Source organism: Amblyraja radiata, chromosome 5, assembly GCF_010909765.2.
Source record: "Amblyraja radiata isolate CabotCenter1 chromosome 5, sAmbRad1.1.pri, whole genome shotgun sequence".
NCBI lineage: Eukaryota > Metazoa > Chordata > Chondrichthyes > Rajiformes > Rajidae > Amblyraja > Amblyraja radiata.
The window spans coordinates 42,318,200-42,344,167 of NC_045960.1; the positions used below are offsets into that span (position 1 = coordinate 42,318,200).

A 25,968-nucleotide genomic window follows, 5' to 3' on the forward strand; every position below is an offset into this window, starting at 1 on the left:
GTAAAACGTTGCGCCTTCCCATCAGCTCAAGCCAAACATTGCCACTGACTGAGGATTGTGGCAAAATAATCAATATCCCTGTCACAGCGTTTCGTTCACTCGTTTATCACAAACCAGATTATTAATTTCGCTAACCCGTATTTCATTTTATTATGAAACCTGCTCTCTGCAGCCTGCACTTCCAGTATAATCCTTGGTTGACTCTTCGTGAGTGATGACCACAAGTTAACATGGTAACAGCGCTGGGCTCATTCCAGTTATTTTCTTTAACTTGGCTTTCGGGAACGTCTTCGTTTAAAATAACATCTAGAATTGCACTGTTGCAGCATGCATTGATTCTGCCTGATAGTGCTTAAGAGTCTGGTATCTCATCTGAGCCCATCCTTTACCATATTGTTGCATATGGGATTAGTGTAAGTAAATCACGTTGTGAAATATCCTGATTGTATTTTATTTTAATTCTTTGTCGCTGAAATGCTGTTTTAAAAGAAGCAGCTTTCAACTAATAATATGAGCGGATTCTCAATGCAAACTTAATTTATTGGAACTCCCGAGGACAAAGTGAAATAACTTATTGATTAATCCACGCATGATTATTGCAAACGTGTGGACAAATAAACCAAATCGGGATTTTCCAGATTCCGTCTTCAGACTGCATCTTTTGCATTTTAGCAAATTCGCAATTTACATCGTCCCTCAAGTTTGAGAATCGCGCTCAGTCAGTGAGGCTGGCCGGCAGAGCGGCGGCTTGTCAGCGGAGGGAGGAAGATGAAGTGGACGGAGTGGTCCGCGTCACGAACCCGACAAAGCGCGCGGCCGCCCGCCGAATCCCCCCCCCCCTTTCTCCCGGGCGCGCGCGCGCGCGAAAACCCATCACCGCGCACACGCGTCACAAAGGAGGCAGCGCGAGTGATGGAATCCCAAATGTAGCGGAGAGAGAAAGAGAGAGCGCGCGGAATGCGAGCATGCGCACTGCTGCAACCCGGGGCCCTGGATTGGGTCGGGGGCGCGCGTCGATCCAGGCCCGCCCGCGCGCGCTCTGGGGGGGGGGGGGGGAACACACACACACCCACACACACACACACACACACGCCGGTTGCAATGGGCTGCGAGAGGGGGCGGGGTGCAGGGCTCGCGCGTGCACGCCCTCCCTTCCTCGCTCTGTCGCTCGCGAGCCGAGTCCCGGAGCGTTCTCGAGCTTTGCAGCGGCGGCGGCGGCGGCAGCGAGCGGCGTGTGCGTCAGAGAGAACGTCAGCAGCTGCTGAATGTCAACAAAAAATGAAACCAAGTGAGAGTGAGTGAAGGAGCGAGGGTGGTGGAGGAGGAGGAGGTGGTGGAGGAGGAGAGGCGGCGCTGCTGCTGCACGGCGCAAGGGAGGGCGGCTTGCTCCGTGCAACTCTGCGTGTGTCTGTATGTATATATATGTGTGTGTGGGTTTGTGTGTGCAGTAGCAGATTGCAAGCGCTTCATCTCCACGTTGTGGAGGCAAGAGAGAGGCAACTGGCGCATTGGAAAACATAACTCAGACACGCTCCCCTCTCTCCTATCTCCCTCCCACATTACTCAAAACAAGCCAGCAGCCACGCCGATTCGGCTCAGCTCAACTCGGTTCCCTCCCCCGGTGGCCAAGCTTCTTTTGGAAAGCCTCTTGGCGTACAGAATCATGATGAGGTATTTGTTTTGAACTTGGAGCTGCCTTGAACATAGTCGAAAGTTACCGGGGTAAGGAGAATGCAATCTGTTTATTTTTTCCAAGGGGGGGGGTGGGTGGATTGGTTCATCACCTCCGTGATACAAGTGGCTGTTCCGATGTGATTTGCTGTGCAAAAAGACAGGAGGCAAAGCAGCCGGACTGACAAGCATGGTTGATGTTTTTTGGTCCGAGCTGTCACGATGCAGACACGCTGAGTAGCATTGGAACTCAGTCCGAGCCGAGGCCTTGACCGAGCTCTAAACAGCAGCAACGAAAAACATTACAGCTTGCCGCCTCCTAGCCTTGGCATCTCACTCAGAATTCTGCTTGACATAATGTATTCAGCATGAATCTGCTTATGTTTTGCATTTTAATAGTTTAACAGCAAGTTGATTGTTGTAAAGTCACACAGCTAAACAGTGTGTTATGAACATGTAAAGATTTTGCATGTTTATGCATACATAGTGTTTGGAACTGGCAACAACTGGATAGTGTTCACAGTTTCTTTGTGCAGTTCTGGATTGACATCCAGTATGTTTTCATGTGTTTGTTATTACTGTGGGTGCTCGGAGCATGAAACTAATGTGCCCTAAAATGCAATAACTGACAATACACGAATGTATTCGGGAATCTCAATGCGAAATGACCTTGGTTTACACAATAAATATTATCTGTTGCAGCAGATATTAGCATACTTTTGAACAGAGACAGGTCTGCTAATACCAAATCAATCCCGTTTATAATGACCTCGTCCGAAAAATGCGAGCCCAAAGTAGTGTCTCATTTTGTCAATGAAAAATGTAGTGCTGAGTGTGCGATCGAGTTAATTTCAGAGCGCTCTGGCTAGCAGCTTGCGTGCTTTCTATTTTGAAGTTACAACTTGAACTATCGTGTAAAATGCCGGGGTTTCTCCTAACGCTGTTCGGGTTGGAGCTTGCTTCGCTGCTAAAATCACCAGCTTTAGCAAATATCGTGGATCTTGTTTTTGCATGTGCTCTTTTACAATGACGAAATCTAAGCATGAAGCCGGAGCAATGGTTCAAAGATGAAAATTGGCTTGCAGACCCCGCATTGCTTTTTCCAGAATATGCCGTAGTTCTTTAGATCAGCATAACATTAGGGAGCTTTTAGTTAATGGGTTTTTTTAAACGTATATTCATGCATTCAGTATAGCTAATGTTGAATGCACTACACATTTCTGACAAAGGAACGCGCCTTTCGCGGTAGTCTTGTTTATGCACCCTTGTGGAACTAGGGCCACATTGATAAGAAATAGTGATGTGTAAATGACCTGAAGCCAGTAATCTTCTCTGCGACCCAACTACATTTGAGATGAGGCTTGTTTATATTAAAATACAATTTTGAAGTTGTATAATTTTGAAGAAATCACGTTTATTTTTTTGCAAGGGAAGACGCTTTGTGTGTTTTGTTGTATAATTAGGAGGTATTGGACGAGTCAGTGGGACTTATTTAGCGTCTGCAGGATTGTTTGGACTCCTAGCTCTCTTCGTGATCTTGGTTGCGCTCCCGGTATGGAGAATGGGTCCAGCACGGCCATGTTCTCAGAAACTATCTAAGATAACTAGTAAGATTTTGATACAGCATAAGCAAAGAAGACTAAGCTAACACACCTAAACGACACTTAATCACTTACTCAAATTCACATCAAAAACCTGACGTATGTGTTTCGTCCACTCTGCCAAAATTCATTTCAAATATATCAGTGAGGAAAATTTATATGCCCCGTAAGGCACATAAAAGATGAGGTAATGTAAATTAATGATTTTATTGGTCATGTGATCCAAATCTTAAGAACATCAGCAACCTGCTCCTATCGTTTCTGAAACGTGATGAGAAGACTCAGAACGGGTTAACTAGATTACAATAACCTTTCTATATTGATATTTTGATCAAATATCAATTGTTTTAAAAACATGTCACTCAACATGCTATTTGTTAAATAAAATAAGAATAAGTGATTACATTTTCCTGTATTTCATGAAACTGATGCATTTTAAAATAATCAATGCGAGGCTTAAAGTCAGCTGTAATTTCGTTTACATTACCGAACGCTGAAATGATTGGTTAGGTCTGATGGCTATGATTGAATATTTGTGAAGCGTTACCAGTCATTTTCAAAACATATTGGGCTGCACTACAAGATACCACTTGCAATCTGTGTTGTTCATCAGTGCATCGTATTGGGTAAGCTGCTTATGGATGACATTTTTGATCATCTCGCCCACTCAGAACCATGGTCCTCTTTTGGTAATTGACCTGTCTTGTGCCTTTAATACTTGATGCTGCCCTTTCAAAATGTCAGCATTTTTTAATACATTACTCCTACTCAGTGACGCCAAACAACATAATTCTTCACTTTCCATTCCTTACAAAAGCGGAGCTGGGACACTGAATGTCCTATAGCACGCATAGGAAAACGCCTTTATCTTTTATTTTTGTTACGTTTCTATTTTTAAATAGCTCAAAATAAATGTAAAGTAGAAATTTCTTTAAAATTACACATTTTAATAGGCAATTCGAGAAACTTGCGGAACCCAGGCCTGCCATATTAAATGTAAATGACGATTGTGTATTTCATGACAAAGTCAACAATAACCTGAAAGTGCGGTTCTCGTTTTTATTTTATTTTCTTTGACCTAAATCCACGCCTTGTGAATAAAACGTAGTTTGTTTGATTGCCAGGAGACGCCGAAATCATAAGAAATGAAATATCTTCAAAGTTATTCATACCCATTAAGGTGAAGGTATCTCAAGTGGACACTTGAAGATCCCTCCATGTAAATAACAGTAATAAAATAGAAACGCGTGTCATAACATAGATACACAGCAAGGACGCCAATAATCGCCTTTTAAGAATTTGGAAATCGTATCGTTTAATATATTGTAGGTTAAAAGCAATTACACACAACTCTATTTAAGCGTACTGCTGATTGCCGGTGTTACGCAGGTGAGTGCCTGTTATTTGTGCGCTGTGCCGAGATACGAGATACTCGCGTGTGTGAGTGTGTGTGAGGTGACCGCGCGTCAGCACTTTAAGCAAGCCCTGCACTTCTGCTGCTGACTCACCTGCGCACAAACCAAAACGTGACGCCAGTCCCACCTCCTTTCACCCCACAGCACTGAATCATCGCAACCCACTCGCCGGACAGTGGGCCGCTCGGATTGACAAACAGATGCCGCCACTTGCAAGCGGCGTTAGGCTTCGCATATGCTAACCTCAGCCAATGTGCGTGGGTCGGGCAGAGCAGCTGGGTTGAATGGTGGGCGGGCAGACGGGACGCTGTATGGAGCTGGTGCGGTCATTGTTGGCAGCGCTCGGAGCAGCGCGTAGCATCGCCCAGCTACGGGCTGCAGAGAGAGAGATGTTGCCAGCACAAATACTAAATAAACTCACGACTGCACAGGACGTCGGAGCTCATTTCTGATTTCCGCCGCAGTGTAACCGGCGGATGACTCATCAGCGTTGTTGTTACTGATAGCACTGTGATGAAACGCTTGCTCGTATAGCTCCATTACTTGCTGGTGAGATGTTGGAAAATATTAGGGCACAGAGATGACAGCTCAGACTTCACCTTGACCAGATAATTTTTTTATGAATCGCACATAATTCGCGAATTGTAGCAGTCAGTCCCCACAGGTTTGACATCGTTGGCTGCTTGAATTAAAATGACGATGCACTTCGCTTCCTTTGTTTCGTTTCACGTAAAAATAAAAATAAATATATGTTAAGGTCAGTTAAATGTTCAAACAATATGATATAATTTATGGAAAAATATCTGCTAATCCATTGAACCCCTAAAGGGGCTTTGTAAAAATCGACCTAATTATGCTGTTAGACATATCTTTCACAAAGTCACTCTTTATATAAATTATAAATAGAATTAACGCCAGTTGGGTGAAGTGCCGAAAAGTGACCAAGTATAAACACAGAATTTGAAAAGAGCATTCTATCTATCTATATATTGTGAGCTCATCGATAGGATGGTTGGGTCTGTGTATAATAGGTTGTGGCTCAGAGCCCATTTTAGAAACTGATATTCAAGTGCAACATGAAAGAGAGCGGTGTTGATAGCTGCAACATTTAAAAGAGAGCTTCCCAAATGCCAGATGAATCTTGTAGGTCCAGTGGACTATTTTTTTAAGAAGACCTGGAAGTTTTTGACTTTCCCCAATGCCTGGGTAACTATTGCTCAAACTAATTGCTGTTGATGGGGCCTTAGGATGTGTAATTGGTGGATTTGTTTCCAGGAATATATTGGAAATTATATTTTAAATGGAAAAAAGGCTTCCAGTGAATATCCCAAGATCTTGAAAGGCTCTGTTTAATGCAAGGGAATTTACCTCTTCCCTTCAGTTACCTAGTCTCATGACTTTCTCCCTTGAATTCTTCCCTTCAATGTTTTCCATTAGTAAAGTATGCTTTCTTTCCTCTGTTATGAATGCCTCTACCTTAAAAAAAAAAAAAAAGCCTCTTACAAAAATATCCTCAAATGCTACCTGTTCATGCATCTGGTCCCCATCTTAACAGTTTGATGTTCAGTTTTACCTTTGAAGTGCCTTGGTAATGTTGCTAAGCCTGATTGTTCTGGAACATACTAAAGATTAATCTAATGAACACTGTAGGTAACCAGGGATGAGAATGGTGGCCAAAAATATGTATTGTTTTCAGTTTCCTTGATTTATTAGCCTAAAAACTGCAGGAAATGGAAGGTAGACAAAAATGCTGGAGAAATGCAGCGGGTGAGGCAGCATCTATGGAGCGAAGGAACTAGGCAAAGTTTTGGGTCGAGACCCTTCTTCAGCCTGATGTGAGGGTGGGGGGGGGGGGGGGTGGGTGTGTGTGCGGGAAGAGGAAAGGAAGAGGTGGAGAGTGGGCTGAGGGAGAGCTGAGAAGGGGAGGAGAAAGTAGGGACTACCTGAAATTAGAGAAGTCACTGTTCATACCGCTGGGGTGCAAACTGCCCAAGCGAAATATGAGGTGCTGCTCCTCCAATTTACGGTGGTCCTCACTCTGACCATGGAGGAGACCCAGGATAGAAAAGCCGAATTCGGAATGGGATGGGGAATTGAAGTGCTGAGCCACCGGGAGATCAGGTTGGTTAATGCGAACCGAGCGGAGGTATTGGGCGAAGCGATCACCAAGCCTACGCTTGGTCTCACCGATGTACAGCAGCTGACACCTAGAGCAGTGGATGCAATAGATGAGGTTGGAGGAGGTGCAGGTGAACCTCTGCCGCACCTGGAAAGACTGCTTGGGTCCTTGAATGGAGTCAAGGGGGGAGGTAAAGCGACATGTGTAGCATTTCCTGCGGTTGCAAGGGAAAGTGCCCGGAGAGGGGGTGGTTCGGGTGGGAAGGGACGAATTGACCAGGGAGTTACGGAGGGATCGGTCTCTGCGGAAAGCAGACAGGGGAGGAGATGGGAAGATGTGGCAAGTGGTGGGATCACATTGGAGGTGGCAAAAATGTTGGAGGATTATTTGTTGTATGTGACGGCTGGTAGGGTGGAAGGTGAGGACAAGGGGGAGTGGGGGGATGGGGAGGTAGAGCAGAGTCACGGGTATAGAAGAGACCCTGGTGAGAGCCTCATCTATGATAGAAGAGGGGAACCCCCGTTCCCTGAAGAATGAGGACATCTCCGATGCCCTGCTGTGGAACACCTCATCCTGGGTGCAAGCTCTTCATAAATACCACTTGATCTCCATGATCTCATCAAATGTAGAGCATGGACTGATCTTTGAAAATGGTGCCAAAACCTGGTTCCCTTGCATGCAGGATCAGTGGACTATTTATGTACCCTTTGCTAATCGGGGATTGTGCTGAGGCAATACTCTACTGGACTGTTTGTAAGAAAATAATTTCACTGCCTTTGCACATGTGGCAATAAAGAATCATTAATAAGTTATATATAAAGGTTTGTAACCTGTCACAGTGTACTGATGTGATACTGTTGTTCAGATTTGGCATTTTGTGTACCTATATGATCTTTATAATAGAGTTTTGGAGTTAATATTCTATGTGTGCACATATGTAAACCTACTATAAAACAGGCAAGTGTCCATTGTCAATATGGCCATTTGGACCTATTAAATTTATTAACATAAATAATTCCCACCTTCCACAGTCATGGCACAGTTATAGATTGATACAAGGTACTAAAATACACCAATGGTCTGTGTGAGATGAAGGAATTGTAGACTCTGTGAGCAGCTTTGCAACTTTAAACAAAATATGTAATTCAAGCAACAAAGTGCATACATTGTGACATATCAGATTCTAACTTCAGATGGCTATCTCTCTGAGCATAGTAATTTTTATATTTTTTGGGTGTAAGAATAAGCATCAAAGTTTATTGGAAGAGTGTCTCATCTCTCCTTTTATTAGTTTTAAACTGCTATTCTAACTGTCCAGAATGAAACAAGTTGTAATTTTAATTAAGCTAATTTCCACTAGCACCTCTTCGGGACTGAAAACTTTCCTTGGCTTTGAATATTGGTGCAAGCTGCATTGGGAGTTTAGGTCCCCTAAGTTTCTATTTGATTACAAAGTAAATACAAATTTGCTCTCTTTTAAAATTGAGATCAATTCAATTCACTTTTTTAACTTTTAAAATACATTCCCTGAAGAACTCCCAACAAAATCTGTCAAACATGACTTATTTTCACACATTCACAACTGTCATTCTTAATTTGCAGACAGACACAAAAAGCTGGAGTAACTCAGCGGGATAGGCAGCAGACTGGTCCAGTCGGAAGAAAGGTCTCGACCCAAAACGTCACCCATTCCTTCTCTCCAGAGATTCTGCCTCTCCCGCCGAGTTACTCCAGCTTTTTCTATCTTTGGTTTAAACCAACATCTGCAGTTCCTTCCTGCACATTCTTAATTTGCAAGTCATTCTCAATGTACATTAATAGACTTCAGTTCATTTTGGTGAATATTATAAAATGTAATAAAATATCTATAAATGCCTTAAAGTGCTGTATATGCTCTAAAATCAAATTGATCTGATAGGTGCAAGGGATTATCTTGCTCAACGACATGGGAAACAAAAGTCGATATTCAAGCATTTAGAGTGATATTAAACAGGCTGGGACTCTTCTCATAAATAAAGTCTTCCACTTACAAAGAGGTTTAATCAGATAGATGCACAGATGATATTTTAACTGGATGACAGCCAATATAAACTAGGCACTGGTAAATCCAATAGTACGTTCAGGAGAAACTATGCTTCATAGAGTATGACTAGAATGTAGAATGTAGTACCACAGTGGCAGCAAAAGAAAAAGCAAGTGGCGTTCAAAGAGAAAATAGATAAGGGAGAAAGAATAGAAGGGCATCCTGATATGGCGATGAAGAGGTTCGATCAGAGCACCGACTGTGCATTGTTATTGAGTGCATAGTTGCATGGTGCTGTGTCAGTTACTTAGAGTTCTGGAACAAAAGAATAACTTTAGTTCCTGAGGGACAACCTAGCAATGAAGACACATTATCTCTGTGACACTAGGGATTGTAGATGTGAAGGATATTAAAGCACTTGGGCCAATAGCACAGCAACAACTCTACACTCCAGTGAGTAGTGCAATTTTCTGGCAAATTTAATGGCTCCACAGCAATCAGTATTTAAACCGTTCAACAACTTGCACTGAAAAATAAATAGCCAATGAACTAAAAATAACCTAAATGTGCTGGATAGTTCATTAGCGTCTGAAAAATATCAGCTCTCCATTTCAAGTAATTGCCACACAGGTTCATTTTTTGCTAATTAAATTTAGACTGGTACTAAACAGAATAGTCCAGTACACAGAAAGTAAAACTGTGCAGCACAAGAACAGGCCCATCGACCCATTATATATCTGTGCTAATCATGACACCAAATTAAACTAACCCCATCTACCTGGATATGATTCATATACCTTCATTGGTTGCATGTTAATGTACCTGTGTAATGTCTATTAAACATCACTATCATCTCTCTTTCCACCACCACTCCAAGCAGCATGTTCCAGGCACTTACCACTCTGTAAAACAACCTGTCCTGTGCATCTTTAAACTTCTCTCCTCTCACTCTAAAACAATGCTCTCTAGTGTTTTGATAGGCCTACCCTGGAAAAAAGACACTAACAGTATTTATGGTTTTCATTATTTCGTTATCAGGTTTCCCGTCAGCCTCTGAGTTTCAGAGAAAACAATCCATTGTTCAACCTCCCCCAATAGCTAATACTCTCTAAACCAGGCTACATTTTGGTAAACATTATACTGTACTCTCTCCAAATACTCAACATACTTCCTGTCATGGGGTGACCAGAAATACACACAATACTTCAAATGAAGTCTAACCAAAGTTTAAAAAAAACCAGTTGCACCTTGACTTCCTGATTCTTGTATTCAATGCCACAGCTGATGAAGGCAGGCATTTCATACACCTTCTTTACCACACTACAGTGCTCTCCATAATGATTAGGACAAAGATCCATCATTTATTTATTTTCCCCCGTCATCCACAATTTGAGATTTGTAATAGAAAAAAATCACATGTTGTTAAAGTGCACATTGTCAGGTTTTAATAAAGGATATTTTTATACATTTTGATTTCACCATGTAGAAATTACAGCAGTGTTTATACATAGCCCCCCCATTTCAGGGCACCATAATGTTTGGGACACAGCAATGTCATATAAATTAAAGTAGTTATGTTTAGTATTTTGTTGCATATCCTTTGCATACAATGGCTGCTTGAAGTCTGCGATTCATGGACATCACCGGTTACTGGGTGTCTTCTCTGGTGATGTTCTGCCAGGCCTGTATTGCAGCCATCTTTAGCTTATGCTTGTTTTGGGGGCTTCAGTTTACTCTTCAGCAGATAAAAGGCATGCTCAATTGGGTTCAGATCGGGTGATTGACTTGGCCACTCAAGAACTGACCATTTTTTAGCTTTGAAAAACTCCTTTGTTGCTTTAGCAGTATGTTTGAGTTCATTGTCTTGCTGTAGAATGAACCGCTGGTCAATGTGTTTTGAGGCATTTGTTTGAACTTGAACAGATAGGATGTGTCTATACACTTCAGGATTCATTATGCCACTACCATCAGCAGTTGTATCATCAATGAAGATAAGTGAGCCAGTACCTTCAGCAGCCATACATGCCCAGGCCATAACACCCCCACCACCGTGTTTCACAGATGAGGTGGTATGTTTTGGTTCGTTCCTTCTCTCCTCCATACTTTGCTCTTGCCATCACTCTGATGTAAGTTAATCTTCGTCTCATCAGTCCATAAGACCTTTTTCCAGAACTGTAGTTGCTCTTTTAAGTATTTCTTGGCAAACTGAAACCTGGCCATCCTATTTTTGCGACTAACCAGTGGTTTGCATCTTGCAACGTAGCCTCTGTATTTCTGTTCATGAAGTCTTCTGCGGACAGTGGTCATTGACAATTCCACACCTGACTCCTAAAGAGTGTTTCTGATCTGTCGGACAGGTGTTTGTGGATTTTCCTTATTATAGAGAGAATGCTTCTGTCATCAGCTGTGGAGATCATCCTTGACCTGCCAGTCCCTTTGCGATTAGTAAGCTCACCAGTGCTCTCTTTCTTCTTAATGATGTTACAATGATTTGGTAAGTCAAAGGTTTGGCTGATGTCTCTAACAGTTATATTCTTGTTTCTCAGTCTCATAATGGCTTCTTTGACTTTCATTGGCTCAACTTTAGTCCTCATGTTTATAAACAGCAATACAAGTTTCCAAAGGTGATGGAAAGACTGGAGGAATGACTAGGTGCTGAGAGCTCTCTTATACCTGCATTAAGGTGGCAATTAAACACACCTGAGCAATTACAAACACCTGTGTTGTGTATTTGGGTGCTTGGAACTGACTTAAAATAACACTCAGATAGGGGAGTAAACTAACAAGCTTCTTTATTCCAGGACACCACCTTGAGTCTTCCCCGGCCCATGCATCCCCTCGCACAAGACATAACATATGCTAATTATATCACATACAAGTCTGGAGGAAAGACTAGGTGCTGAGAGCTCTCTTTTGCTACATTAAGGAGACAATTAAACACACCTGAGCAATTACAAACGCCTGTGAAGTCATGTGTCCCAAACATTATGGTGCCCTAAAATGGGAGGACTATGTATAAACACAGCTGTAATTTCTACATGGTGAAACCAAAATGTATAAAAAATACCCTTTAATAAAATCTGACAGTGTGCAGTTTAATCACATGTGATTTTCTCTATTACAAATCTCAAATTGTGGAGTACAGAGGCAAATAAATAAATGATGGGCCTTTCTCCCCAAACATTATGGAGGGCTACTTGTGTTGTCACTTTCAGGGAGATATGGACTCGACACCAAGATTCCTCTGTGCACCAATGCCTCTAGGAATTTCCCCTTACAATTGACCTCGCAAAGTGCAACACCTCACACTTGCCTGGTTTAAACTCTACCTGCTATTTCTTAGTCCTCTGCAATTGAGCTAGATCCTGCTGCATCATTTGACAGCTTGCTTCACTATCCATTTTTTTATGTCATTACTAACTTACTAATCAGGCCATCTATATTTTTGTCCAAGCTATCTATCTATCTATCTATCTATCTATCTATCTATCTATCTATCTATCTATCTATCTATCTATCTATCTATCTATCTATCTATCTATCTATCTATCTATCTATCTATCTGTCTGTCTATCTGTCTGTCTGTCTGTCTGTCTGTCTGTCTGTCTGTCTGTCTGTCTGTCTGTTCTTGACCGGTTTTGGCCATCTGTGCTGCGATTTCCGAGAGAACGCCGCCACCTACAGCCGTCATTTTTGGCCACCTTGCTCAGAGCCCCCCTCCGCCATATGTGTGCCGAGGATTTTTCCCGTCGATTAAAAATGACAGAGATATTAATGATTTTACAAAATTCCCCATTCTCTCTGCTGCCCCTGCTGGCGGCAGGGGGGAGGGACTATAAAACCAGGAAGTGGTGTGCCTCAATCAGTGTCTGCAAGCTGGAGGAAGGCAGAGGTTCACGTTTCTCTGAGCTGTGAATAACACTGAACACATGTCTACTCAAATGTAAATGTCCTTAGTGGTTCTAAAACGCTTGCAGAATGTGTCTATTGGTTCTAAAATGTTTGCAAAAAGTGTTTTTTGGTTCTAAAATGTTTTTTTTAGGTTCTCCCCCCCCTTTTTCCTCTTCCCCCCCTCTCCTCTCCCCCCCCCTCTCCTCTCCCCTCCTCTCTTCCCCCCTCTCCTCTCCTCTCCACCCCCTCTCCTCTCCCCCCTCTCCTCTCCCCCCCTCTCCTCTCCCCCCTCTCCTCTCACCCCCTCCCCTCTCCCCCCCTCTCCTCTCCCCCCCTCTCCTCTTCCCCCCTCTCCTCTCCTCTCCCCCCCTCTCCTCTCCTCCCCCTCCCCCCCTCCCCTCTCCTCTCCCCCCCTCTCCTCTCCTCTCCCCCCCTCTCCTCTCCCCCTCTCCTCTCACCCCCTCTCCTCTCCCCCCCTCTCCTCTCCCCCCCCTTCCTCTCCTCTCCCCCCCTCTCCTCTCCCCCTTCTCCTCTTCCCCCCTCTCCTCTTCTCCCCCCTCTCCTCTTCTCCCCCCTCTCCTCTTCTCCCCCCTCTCCTCTTCTCCCCCCTCTCCTCTTCCCCCCTCTCCTCTTCCCCCCCTCTCCTCTCCCCCCTCTTTCCCCTCTCCCCCCCCCTCTTTCCTCCCCCACCCCCTCTCCCCCCTGCCCGCCCCCCCCCTCTCTAGATGTGACTGCAAGTTGGGGGCTATGCGTCAGTAGATAGGGTGGTTATGGGGTAAAAGGAGCAAATTAATAATATTAATATAATATCAAGGGGGTAATTAGCGTGAGTGCGGGGGGGGATAGTTAGTGTGTGTGACGCTGCGTGCCGTCTCCCCCCCCCCCCCCCCCCCACAACCGCACGTTGGGGGAACAGACCCAACGGGTCTGCACTTGGTCTAGTTTATATATATAAAACAAACAACAGAGGTTGGCACTAATCCCAGTGCTACATTGCTGGCACAGAAATCTAGTAAGAATATCTTCCTTCCACCACTGCCCTCTGTATTCGAAGGCTAAGCCAATTATGAATCCAATCCATCAAGTCACCATGCAGCCCATGCATTTTAATCTTCTAGGTCAGCCTATAATCAGATTTTTTTCCACCTGCAATGCTGCTCAACTACTTGATCCAGGAAGGAACAATTGAAACTGTGTAACTTCTTTGTTGCAGGCAGTAAATTGTTCTTTGGAGTTGTTTTAAAAAGTAATTTTGCACTCAGTGCCCAGATACCCAGTTGAATTTATGACACGTGATGTCAAATTATTTGAGCTGAAAGTTGAGAGAAAATATGCTTGTGATGGTTTAGGCGATGAAGTACCCGGTTCTAGCAATTTCAGTCAATTTTATATTTGAGCAAAATGGCTATTTCATTAATGGAATCTTTCAATTACCAAGATTAGAAACATATATTCCTGACTTTGAGCACATACTAAGAATGACTACTGAATCTATTATTTTCAATTTTTAATATTGTGTGGTGGGAGTAGTGGAAATAAGGGAGAATACATTTTTGGAATATTTTATTGCAAATAGAAAGCATGAACCATGCTCATGGACAGACTTTCTGTCCAGGAGCGGGGAGTCTGGCTAAAAATGATTGGTAGATTTATTTAAATGTTGCATTGTGAGGTACTCCATTCCAGCTGTTATAAAATAAGCCCTTTGAAAATAAACAGGCAGATTTTTTGGTCTGACAAAGAAACAAGTGCACAGGCTTCTCTTTCTGCAAACCAAATATTTAATCTCCGCCTTACTCGTCCATATTGCATTTATGGTGGTATTCTGTATCTGAATACATTGAAATATCAGTTGGCATTAGTTTTCAAAGCATTTGTTGTCTGAACATTGCCTTTAGTGAAGAGAATAAAATCAATTTTGCTGGGGAAGCTACAGGTGGATTCTGAGAAATGAAAGTATGTGTGGGAAAACCAGGTTTTGTCAATTACTGACAAAATAACTAAGATCACAGGACTGAATGACAGTCATCCCTCTGGTGACACAGCTATTTATTGCCACTCATTGAGTTTAGATGCTTTTGCTGGGGAATTTAAAGTTATTTCCCTTCAATTATATTCAATGTTTGTGACTCTACTTTGAGATGAGTGTGCAATAAATCTTTATGTTGAATCACTTAGAAAAGTTGTCAGTGGGGATTAAAATAAATTCAATTGGGATTAATTATTTCTCATAAATACTTTTCAGTGGTGGTTGCAGAATACAGGAATTTAAGAAACCGAGCAGGAGAAGGCCATCAGGTCCTTCACACATGCTCAAAGACTGAACACTCACAATCCAATGAGATAGACATTTAAAACATATCCCTCTGTCTAAATAAATTTCTTCTCAATCATAAATGGCTGATCCCATACCCTGAGGTATTATGCTATAATACTTGACTCTTCAGAGAGAGGAAATAACGTCAAACCTTCTCATGATCCTACATGTCCCAAAAAGATGACTACCAAGTTTTCTACACACCAGTGATTATAAACCAATCTAACAATCTTTAGATTAGGATCTAACAATCTTCCTCCCTCGCCACCATCCAGGGACCCCATCAGTCCTTACAGGTAATGCATGGGTTCATGCACACCTCCTCTAATCTCCTCCATTGCCGGAGTGAGGCAACATGCTAACTGGAAGAACAGCACCTCGTATTCTGCCTGGATAGTTTACAACCCTACGGTATGAAAATTGAATGATCCAATTTTATGTAACCTCCAACTAACCCCTGCCAAAATGCCTCCCCTTTCTCCTCCACCCCCCCCCCCCCCCTTTCCCTCCCCCTTCCCCACACCTGCCTCCCTCTCTTTCCCTCCCCTCCCTCATTGCTCATTTGGACTCACTTATTTCTCTCCCCGCCCACTTCCGCGGCTTTCCTCCCTCTTGTTTCACAATCTGCAACTCTTCAAACCTGTCTTACACCTTTTGTTCTTATCTCTAGCCTTCATTTCAGTCATCTGCCTATCATACCTCCCGCACCCGCTTGTGTCAACATATTACCTACCATGCTTTGTCCTGCCTTTCCCCTTTCCCAGCTTTCTTCTCTCCTCCCCCCCTCCCCCCTTCTCACAATCAGTCTGAAGAAGGGTCTCAACCCCAAACGTCACCTATTCCTTTTATTCAGAGATGCTGCCTGACCAGCTGAGTTACTCCAGTCTGTTTTTAGTTTAAACCAGCATCTGGAGTTCCTCCCTACTCACTAAGTCCTTTTGTTTTTATCAATATTTACTGGATACTCACCTCATTCCAGGAATCAATTGTCTAGGTTGTTATAATACTTATTCAGCTTAGCTGTTATAGCAATCAATAAACCAAAACCATATATCAGAAAAAGTCAAATGGAATATCAATCTTCGGAGTGCATTTGGATACTTAGCTATAGATATTCAGGAACAGTCTAATGGTTCAGTATTGAGGATTTGATGAATGGATATGTTGGAGGTAGACTACAATATAGTCACGTTACTATATAAGCAAGTATGGCACTATTAACAAAGAGGCATTGGGCAATTTTCTAGGCAATATTTATTTCATCCTCCTCTTCTGAAACCTAAGCAGAATTGTTAAGTGATTAATTCCTCATGTTCTTGCTTGTAACGACATCAAATGTTGGTACATGGTAGGTTTTGTTTCTGGTGCTTCATTTCTGTTTTGTAAACTCTATTAATAAAGGCAATATTGCCTGAAATCTATGAATCGGATTTTTTTCCCGAATTGGACCTGGGTTTTTATCCGGTTTTTTGCCTCCCCCAGGAGATCGCGAGGTTCTTGGGGTGGAGAGGGGTGATAGCGGTATAAAGGGGAGGGTAGTGTCTTGTGTTCTGTGTCTTGTGTCTACTGTTTGTGGGTAAGTGTGTCTGTTTAGTGTTCAGCCATGAGCGAATGGCGGTGCGGGCTCGACGGACCTGGTGGTCTACTCTCGCACCTACTTTCTATGTTTCTATGTTTCTAAACATACATGTTGTAGTTTATTCTTTATTAAAGTCATTCTTCCTGGTCTCAGTTGCAAGACATCTCTTAATTAATTAACCTTTACATTTGAATTCTGATCCCTTTATCAAGAAACGAACTGGAACTATTCTAACTGACTTTCCTTAGATGTAAAGCTATGGTATTTATTAACTGGTATGGTGCATGTAATTATGGAAAGTTTTACATTCTATAAAAGGCAGAACAAATTGAAAATCCTCAGATGATAGATTATGAACTTTAAAAGTTACCTCTTTTTCTCTCTGTCGGACACAGCTTGACCAGCACTTACAGTTTGTATTTTAGATTTACAGCAACTCTCGTACTTTATTACTTTATTAGTGTCTGGCAAGATGTGATTTGAGTAGGATGAGAGGTAAACTTTAAACTTGGCAAGGATACCTTATTTAGGTATCTTGGACTGAGGTCCTGGTTTAGTTGTGTTTTGTAAAATGTTGTTTACTGTATTTAGAGAGGAAAACAAATCATAAGATCATAGTACTCAACTGAAATTGTGTCTTTTTCAATCATCATATTACTAAAGGGTAAGTCTGGAGAATCTTTTTAAGAAGGGCAATATGTATAGTTGAACTGGTCTCTAGACTTTTCCTGCATATGGTTTTGTGGTCAATTTGAATGATGGCTGCAATTGCAATTATGTAGTAGAGATAAAGTCCAGGATTTTCAAATATATGATAAATTGCTTAGTGACAGGGAACAGAATTTAATCAATGATATTAATAAGATATATGTTTGGGGTAGCATAATGGAGGATAGTGTGAATTGGCAATTGGGAGGATAGGCAAGATATCAGCCATGATCTAATTCAATGGCATATTGCCATTGAGGAGCTATGTAGCCAACTGCTGGTTCCAATTCACACTGCAGTTCATTCTTTCAAAATTCCAGCGAGCTATCATTAAATTGAAATGGATCCACATCTCTGATATTCAGAGAATGAAAGCTGTTGGTCTTGACTATAAGAAGGTGCAAAAAGGAACCAAGGCACTTTGCCGAGTGTGAAGAGATGGAAAAGAATATGAAAAAGAAAACAAAGCATGTGCTGTTGTTATTCTTCATTTTGCATCCTCTAGTCAAAGGGCTGAAAATCTGGCAAATGGAACATCTCACCATTTTCTTAGTCAGATTGACAGGCAGAAATTCAATTAAAATTGAAGTTACATTTTCTGAAACCAGTAAATATAATGGATAGAACAATGACATTTTATGTTTATGCCTCAGCTGTTTATTTCAGTTATTTTCTCCAGTTTTCTTAAGAAGGAATTGCAGATGCTGGAAAAATCGAAGGTAGATAAAAATGCTGGAGAAACTCAGCGGGAGAGGCAGCATCTATGGAGCGAAGGAATAGATGACGTTTCGGGACGAAACCCTTCTTCAGACTGATGTGGGGTGGGAAGAAGAAAGGAAGATGCGGAGACAGTGGGCTGTGGGAGTGCTGGGAAGGGGAGGGGAAAGAGGGAGAAAGCAAGGACTACCTGAAATTGGAGAAGTCAATGTTCATACCACTGGGGTGTAAACTACCCAAGTGAAATATGAGGTGCTGCTCTTCCAATTTACGGTGGGACTCACTCTGGCCATGGAGGAGTGGGACTCACTCTGGCCTCTCCATGGCTGCCTCTTAAGATGTTTTTCATAGGGCCAGTATATGTGTTAGTACATACATTATTAAATTCTCATTTAGATCGACTGCTGTAAAGCATAGCATTTCCAGCGATTTTCTTCCCAATAGGAGTTATCTGTAAACATCTGAGTTCTTAGCGGTTCACTGATTTCTGTTGATTACCTGGGAGAAAGTGACAGAATTAGTGAGCAAAATTATCTGATTTCCATATTGAACTGCTTGTCTGCATATTCGGTATCAGTTTTTCTCCATTATGGCAGTGAATGATGACAGCCTCATTATTGTTTTAAATCATGGATTCTAAACAATTTGTCCTCATATATGAGATAACTTTACATATTCTCAATTGAGTTCATTATGCCTATGTCCGGTACCAGCTCCCCAGTTAAAGTTATCCAAGTAAAATTCTTGGAAATGTTAGTTAGAGTTTAGCCAAAGGCACATTAAACAGTTAATTTAGCCATGTTTGTGTTTCAGACTTAGAGGTCATTTGGGAAATTTGAGCACACATGGCACTTCCCTGATCATTTATAATTAATGGCTGGAAAATTGTAGTGTGTCCATATCATTGTGTTGAGGATTAGCTAACTCGCTCAAGATTCTTCTGTGTTGGAATGCAATAATAATAGCTTCCTCCTAAATGGATTATTCCAATATTGAGAACTGTCCGGTTCACACAACATGAAGATGTGGCCTGTAACTGGTTCAGTGGATCGTCCAGTTCAATGCAAGGAGACCTGGAAGGAAAAAAAATGTTCAATTTGCAATGTAACTTAAGGGTTCATACACACAGCATCCATCCTTCCATTCAAATTGGGGTCCCTAAATTAAACTTGGGTCAATGCAATCATTATTGGCAAGAAAAATGAGGAAAATTTGGCACAGTGAATAGAAGAAGAAAAAAAAGGTACTGAAAGGCAGATAATCTCAGGGTTTTGAAGGTGGCTATGGGTGTTGGTTGTTATCTTCCAAAATCTATAAATTCCAGACTCAATTGATTGGAAAGCAACATATGTAATTCCATTATTTAAAAAAAAAGGAAGGATGGAGAATATAAGGAGCAGTTGCCCTGGCATCAGTAGGAAGCAACTTGCTGGAATATTTTATGAATAAAGTGATAAAAGGACGCTTACTATATAAATAAATACGTGACTAGTAATCATAACATTAGCCAATGTGGATTTATGAAAGGGAAATTTTGCATGATAAATCTGTTAAAATTAATAGAATAGAGACGGATAAACCAGTTGATGTGATGTAATTAGACTTTCAGAAGAGATTATTAAACAATAACAGACTATAAGTTATTGGGGTCTGTATACTGGCATGGATTGAGAACTGGTAAGTGGAAAGAACATCGAGGATGTAAATAATCAGGCAATTTTCAGCTCGGGAGGCTATAACTAGTGAGATACAACAGGGATCCATGCTGGTGATCAAAGATTTGGATGATGAGACCAAGCATAATACATCCAACATTTGCAAAGATAGGAATCGGGGTTGCAGTATGGACTGCAAGGGGAATGTGGAGAGACAGGCTAAAGTGAATGAGCAAAATGTGGCAGATGGAATGTAATGTGGAAAGATAAGATACCCTCTATTTTGGTAGGAATAAAAATGCAGAGCTTTGCATATTGAAGTGTGTTGTTGTTCAGAGGGAATTAGGTACACAAATCACTGAAAGTTTACATGTAATTCAGCAAGCACTGTGTTGTCTATGTAGCAAGAAGATTTGAGTACAAGAATGAAGATGTCTTGCTCCATATAGGACTCTGGTGAGATATTACCTGGAACATTGTGTAGCAGAATTCATCAAAGGTTTACCAGATTGATTCCTTCAACTGTTGGTGTGTTACATAAGTTTGTTATACAGATTGGCCTTTAATGTCATGAGCTTAGAAGAATAAGAACCATGTAACTGCATGGATGACGTTACCCCTGCCTTGCATGTCGCGAACCAGGGGTCACAAACTCAAAAAAAGGAGGTGGTCCATTCAGGATAAAGATGAAAATAAATTTCTTAACTGGGGGAACGTTGAGTCGGTGGTGACAGTGAAGCTTCGGCGGTGGTGGTGGAGCCTCACGGCGGTGGGGAAACCTCACGGTTTGACCCACGATCGGCGGGCGATGAGAGCATGGGGGGACTGCCGTGAGGGGCGGAGGGGAAGAACAATAAAGGACCCGGCGTGGGGGGGGGGGGGGGGGGGGGAGGGGGAGGGGGGGAGGGGGGGGGTGAACAGAGAAGGAGCTGGCGTACTTTGTCAACGCCATGGGTGGCCGCTATTTGTGTGCCTTGCGTATGAAAGCAAAGAATTTCACTGAGCCTGGCCACATGTGACAATAAAGTATTCCATTCCATCTTCTGAAATCTCTATCTAAGAAAGCTGTGGAAGAAGTTAGTAGATATTTTCAAAGCAAAGATTAATATATTTTAGTTATAGCAGGATTCAAGGGGTATGGGTTGGGTGTTGGAAAGTGGGTTGAGATAAAAGATTGGCCAACATCTAATGGAGCAAGCATGAGAGTTGAATGGCCAACTACAGTTAGTACATCATAACAAGGTTTACAGATTGTTGAGACATTTCTAATGCTGTGATGAAGTAAGAGATAGCATAATTGGATAACCACAAAATCTCAATATTAGTAATATTCCTGTAAAGACAATCCAAATACTAATAGCCCTGCAGATTTTAATCTTTTCCACAATATCTACATCGTTAGAATGTGACCACAAATCCCAAAAGGCTTCTCTGAAGTATTCAAATAAGAACTATTGCTGGATATTAATTAATCTCATTTCTGGTAACAGATTTATTTTGCAGAATGCTCATTGATTCTGTGATTGAAAACTCACAAAGGACGAGATGACTTTCTGTTGTTGTAAGACTGCCCATGCTTTAATTATTTTCTGATGAACCATTGTGAAAGGAAAGGTGTTTTGTTCATAGTTCACGCATTATGGCCCTGGAAATTAAATGGAAACTGCCTGTCTTTTGTATTTATAAGGAGTTCAGTGATTCTTCGCTATGTCTAGACCGGTCATTTCTTACATCTTGCCTTGCACAGAAATTAAAACAAAAATAAAAACAGAATTCTTAGTGGGTCAGACTCCAAAACACTTCACATTAACCACAACCCTACCTCAGCAACTATGATTTACTGTGGACTTTGTTTTAGTTGCACTAGGCACTTTTCACTACTATTGTTTAGTTACTTGTTGTTACTGATTATTATTTTATTGTATTAACAATTATTTTATATGTGTGTTATTGTGTTAATGGGATGCAAAGCTGCAACAAGTAAGAATTTCATTGTTCCATTGCTGGTACAGATGACAATTTGACACTCTCGGCACTTGACTTTTGTCTTGACGATCTGTTGAAAGAAACAAAATCAGTGTTTTGGATAGATAACCAATTCATCAGTCTGAAGAAGGGTTTCGGATGAAACGTTGCCTATTTCCTTCGCTCCATAGATGCTGCCTCACCCGCTGAGTTTCTCCAGCATTTTTGTCTACCTTCATTATAATTCATGTTTTGTTCGCTCTTTCCGTGCCATCCCACTCAAAGGTTTTGTAATCATCCTTATTTACAAATCCTTGCCGGCCTCATCCCACACACTGTCTGAAAGGAACTGGAGTACTACCTATCAGTGTACAATCTTTACTCTTCTGACTGCTTACTCTACATCCTCTGTCATTTTTCAGCATTGGCTGTAGCTCAAACTAAAGAGGTTTGGATCATTTCATATCTTTCCATTTCAGTCTTAGTGAAATTGCTAATTTTGTGGAAATTAACAGATTTTTGGCCTGATGATTATGCCCACTAGGGACAAAATTGATACAGCCTGCCTTATTATGAGTCTGTGGTTTGTTTAAATACAAGTCCACAAAGTCACATGGTTAACAACAACCCACTATTAGGTTTAGCCCCTGCACAATTTTGCTTTCTTATTGAGTTCCAACTAATTGGTGCAGGAATAAACTCTATTTGCATGGGAGACTTCAATGTGGTGTAGTTCTATTTACATTGTAGGTGTGCTTGCTGTAGTATCTGTAACATCTGTTTGAAGTAGATTACCACAGTCTTGAAAAATGACTAATTAAAGTTAATTAAGTGGCACTGCTAATCAGTTCTCAACTGTGTATAACAGTACCACTAATTAACTCGCACATAGTTATTTCAGATCCAGTATTTTATTTTTGGATTTATTACCAAATCGCTGCGGCAGTGCTCAGATTAATTGGAAGTATAGAATGTAATATTGTTCACAGATACTGATTGAAAGTTAAAATGTCCTTTTTCACCACCAGTGATGCCATGCTGAATTGACTACCATCTGTGCCTTCAAATATAAGAAAACATACAATGAACACTTTTTTTTTCTCCTTTGCACTTAATTTTATTGTGCAATAGCATCTAATTTTCATATACTCCAGTCCTGCTGATCTAATTTGGAGATATGGATGTGGATAAGTTTGAGTCTAACCATGTTTAGTTTAATTTAGTTTTATTGTCACTTGGCTTCGGTTTCTTTTGACCATCAGCTGAATCCTGGGTCCTCTGGTCTAAGAGTACAGGTGTAGTGACAATTTGCTACTTTTATATTCCATCTGCTTTTCATCATCAAGATTTTTTGCTGTTGCAGCATGTAAATGTTCCGTGCTTCAAATCTGGGGGCATCCGGTTCCCTCTATACTGCAGTGTCATGCAATCTTACCATTTGAATAATATTCTCCCTTATAAAAAATTCTTACCAAAATGGATAACATTTTGTCCATATTGCACTCCAGAGCCATTTTCCCATTTCCCATTTCCCCCCACTTAATTATCCAATCTATATCCTTTCGGAGAGACTGCATTTCGTTGTCTCTGTATTGCACACTGACAATTGACAATTAAACTTGAATCTGAATCTGAATCTGAATTATTTGTATGCTCCTCACAACATGAATTCCCATTTATCTATGTATCATCAGATACTTTAGCTACAATTCTCTGCTTTCTTCTTCAATGTGATGAATCTAGATTGTAAATTGCCCTAGCATTCCTTAGAATTCACCCCCTCTGGCAATCCAAAAGTTGCAGTTTTCCTGGCTGAAAATGGCCCTTTTATTCAGATTCTCTGTTTTCTGTAGGCTAGCCAATCCTTTATCCACGCTAATGTATAATCCCAAGTTCTTGTGCATGATTTTATGTGCCTTACAGGAATACACAACATCTGCTAGTTCCTTTTTTTTTAATCAACAGAGCCTTGATAGAATCTTGGAAGAGTCGAAACAAATTTGTCAATGATGATTTCTCATTCATAAAATCTTGGTAAATTTACTTAATTTTATTGTTTTAAAAATGTTTGTCCCTTCTTCCTTAATAAAGGATATGTGTTAAGCTAATAGGCTTGCAGATTCCTGCTTTCTCTCTCCTTTTTTTTCTTGAACATGGGTTTTACATTTGCAGTTTTCCAAACCACTAAAATGTTTCCATAATCTAGGGAATTTTAGAAGATTACGATAAATACATCCACTCTCTGCATCCACTCGTTTTTTAGATGCTGGGACGGAGCTCATTTGCCTTGGGTTTCTTTCAGATTTTGGTTCCATTATTTTCTTAATACCTTTTTCCCTGTGGTAATGATTTATTTTCAAATTTTCTCATAAGAGTCTTAGAATCATACAGCACAGAAACAGACACTTCTGCCCATTCAAGATGCCCCATCTAAGTTAAGGGCCTGTCTCACTTAGGCGATATTTAGGCAACTACAGGCGACTAGGCTGTGGCCACATGGTCACCGGGGTGTCGCCTGTATGGTCGTGAGTAGTCTCTTCAGTCGCCCAAAGAGTCGTAGCGTCTTTCTGGTCACCGCCGGATTTTCATCATGTTGAAAAATTTTCGGAGACAGTCGGCGACAGTGGGTTTGATGCCAATGAGCGTAGCTTGACTTCTCCTGACGTAGGTGCTGTTGCAGTTGTCGCCAGGTTAACGTATGTTGTCGCCAGGTGACGTAGGTTGTCGCCGGTGCTGACTTTTTTTTGTTGTTAAAGTAATGATTCTATTTCAAATTTTATGTCGAAGGGCGGTCCAGTTGCCGGTTTTTCGGCGTCCTGCTACGACTATGGCAGTCGCCTAAAAATAGCCTAAGTGGGACAGGCCCTTTAGTCTTACTTGCCTGAGTTTGCCCCATAACTCTTTAAACCTTTCCTATCCATATATCTGTCCAGATGTCTTTTAAATGCTGTTATAGCACCTGCCTCAACTACCCAATTACATAACCACGATCTTCTGTTTGGACAAAGTTGCCCCTCGGGTTCTATTAAATCTTTCCCCTCTCATCTTAAACATATATTCTCTGATTTTTGATTCCCCTACTCTTGTTAAAAGGCTCAATGCATTCACTCTATCTATTCCCCTCGTGATTATATACTATAAGATCACCCCTCAGCCTTCTGTACTCCAAGGAATAAAGTCCCAGCCTGCCCAACCTCTCCATGTAGGTCAGGCCCTCAAGTCCTGGCAACTTCCTCATAAATCTTCTCTGCATTCTTTCCAGCTCTGTTATTATTTGTACCCTTGTTTTATCTTTTAGCATGAAGACAGATATAAGATATTAGTTCAATCTTTGCCATATCTTTATTTCCCATAATTAATTCCCCAGTCTTATCCTCTAATATTAGCTCATAGTCTATTTTCTTATTTTAAAATTATTCTTTCCAATCATCTTCTGCCAAATTCTAATTCCTTCCGTTGTTCTGGTCTGTCACTAATTTTGGTGATATTGTAAGCCGTTTCTTTCAATATACCATCTCCAATTACCTTTGCTGGCCACGAATGATCCTTCTTGGTGTTTTAATTGCTAAATGGAAGCTATCTTTGAGAATTTCAAAATAGTTCCTGCAATAATTATCTACTGTTATGTTATATTCTATCTTCCATACACGTGTTAGGCAACTCTGCTTGCATACCTTTGGATATTTGTATTAAACTTAAAGTTCTAGTTATAGATCTAAGTTTCTTACTCTCAAACTGAATATAAAATAGTGTCATATTACAACCATTTTTCCCAAGAGGGTCTTTTACTTTTCACCCTGTCTCAATACACATGCCCAGATCAAAAATAGCACGTTCCCTGTTTGGTACCACAACACATTGTTCAAATAAACCACTCTGAAAAAACTCTCAAGGCTACCTTTATCAATGGAATGTGTCTACCTTGTATGGAGTTTAATGTTGCTTCATACTTTTCCCACTATTATTGTAATTGCTTTCTTGCCGGCCCCAGTATTTCTTGATTCATGCTCCACAGTGCCACCTCTACTACCATGGACAATTCCACAAGTGACTTCCTTCACTCAGCCATTTTCTGATCTGGAACCCATGTTGAGATGTAAGGCAATTATATCAGCAGTGCCCAGTCAAATCTACAGAATGAAATTAAACAGCCCCAGAATAGTTTTTAATGTATATCAGTTCAGGAAAAGTGCTTTTTCCAATCACATGCCACTGAGTAAATGCAATTGAATTTCTAGCCCCCTCCCTAGACAATGTAAATTAAATGAATCCTCCTGTAGTTGTAATCTTAAAGAAAGAATGAACTC

General features: G+C 41.3%; 1 protein-coding gene across 2 annotated transcripts in view; it reads left to right on the top strand.

The window, feature by feature from the left end:
- Positions 1 to 1,129: 1,129 nt before the first annotated feature.
- The window catches only part of bach2 (BTB domain and CNC homolog 2), a 229,995-nt gene continuing 205,156 nt past the window's right edge, over positions 1,130 to 25,968 (top strand). Inside the window, exon 1 of one of the 2 annotated variants that reach the window (XM_033021076.1) lies at positions 1,130 to 1,294. The gene's annotated coding sequence lies outside the window, so the exon portion shown is untranslated. The other variant, XM_033021074.1, reaches the window with a different exon arrangement.